This window comes from Mus caroli, chromosome 14, assembly GCF_900094665.2.
Source record: "Mus caroli chromosome 14, CAROLI_EIJ_v1.1, whole genome shotgun sequence".
In the NCBI taxonomy this organism is placed as follows: domain Eukaryota; kingdom Metazoa; phylum Chordata; class Mammalia; order Rodentia; family Muridae; genus Mus; species Mus caroli.
Genome location: NC_034583.1, coordinates 42,459,445 through 42,461,273, shown reverse-complemented (window position 1 = coordinate 42,461,273; position 1,829 = coordinate 42,459,445).

Here is a 1,829-nt window from a genome sequence, read left to right as displayed (position 1 = left end):
TTTAGGGAGAGCAAGATGAATATCAAGATGCACATCTGGTACATATGTGCAGGTGATGTCTTGATCCAGTCCATGGTTGTTCTTTGGTTTGTGGTCAGGCTCTGGCATCCCTCAAGGTTCCATATTCATTGACTCTGCTGTTTTTTTTCTTTTTCTAGCAACTGTATCCCCTTTGAGTTCCTCAAGCTTCCCCCAACTCTTCCACAAAGCTCTCTGTATTTGGTCCTATGTTTGGCTGTTTCCAAACATCTGCATCTGTTTACATTGGCTGGTGGGTAGAGCCCAACAGAGTATCATTCATGGTTTAAAGGATTGGTTCTTGTCCATGAGATGGATCTCAAATTAGGCCAGTTATTAGTTGGTCATTCCCTCTGTCTCTAGCTTTGTCCCTGCACATATTGCTGGCAGGACACATTTTGAGTAATAAATTTTGTCGGAGAATTGATGTCCTTATCTCTCCACTGGTAATTCTGCCTGGATAGAGGAGGTGGCCACTACAGGCTCTATATCTCCCACTGTTGGGTGTGTCAGGTAGGGCCACACCTATAGACTCACTGGGTCCTCCTCTGGTATCTGGAATATCTGCCCTACTTGTGGCAGATATTCTTCTCTCCCTTTCTACTGAACTCTTGTACCAAATTTAGTGTGTCTGGCTTTATGTTGAGGTATTTGATCCCTTTGGTTATTAAAGGTTATTTAATAGCAATGCATCTGTGTGTCAGGTAGGCAAGTGATCATACATATTGGTTATTCTTTGTCTAATTGACATACATCTTACTCACGTAGGATTAGTCTGCATAGGATTGGCCTTTGTGCATATATACATGTCATTTTCTTGATGAATAATATATGTGGGAGTTTCCATTCCACAGTGCTCATTGTATTTCTGGGTGGTAGTTCTATTTTGCAGAAGAAAGCAAGTTAAGCCTGTCATGGAAAGCAAGCTCATAAAATATATTCCTTCATGGACTCTGGTTCAGTTCTTGCCTGAAGTTTCATGGTTTAAAATCTTGTCTTGGTTCCACAAAATGATGGTTTATAATCTGTATTCAAAATAATCCTTCTCTTTCCTAAATTGCTTTTGGTCTTTAGGGATATATAAGTATCACAGTCATGGACCATCATGTTTCTCTCTGTCTCTCTGCCTCTGTCTCTGTCTCTCTCTGTCTCTCTCTGTCTCTGTCTCTCTCTCTCTCTCTCTGTCTTTTATGAAAAATGATCTTGCTATGTCTCTAAGCTCCCTAGAAATTCTAATCCTCTAGTCCCATTTTTCAAATTCTGGGATTACAGACATATTCTAATGTACATAGTTCTATATTTTTGTTTTTAATTGGTATAGTATTGTTTACATTTATGAAGTACAAAGTGACATTCAGTATATAAGCATGATGCAATGCATATAATATCAACATAATTGTCATACATATTATTTAAATGTTTAACATATTTTTATGTAGAGAACACAACAAATTCTCATTACTTCTGTATGAAGCAGAATTAATATTTGGTAGATATATTTATCATATTATATGGTCAAACACAGATTTTGAGTAACTATCCACCTGTATTAGCTGCAACCACTAACTGTATAGCTTCTCCTTATACTTCCTAGTCTCTGGTAAACATATCCTATTCATTTTGAAAAACTTTCTTTTTTTTTAATCTTTTTTTTAATTTTTAATATTTTTATTACATATTTTCCTCAATTACATTTCCAATGCTATCCCAAAAGTCCCCCATACCGCCCCCCACTTCCCTACCCACCCATTCCCATTCTTTTGGCCCTGGCATTCCCCTATATTGGGGCATATAAAGTTTGCAAGTCCAAT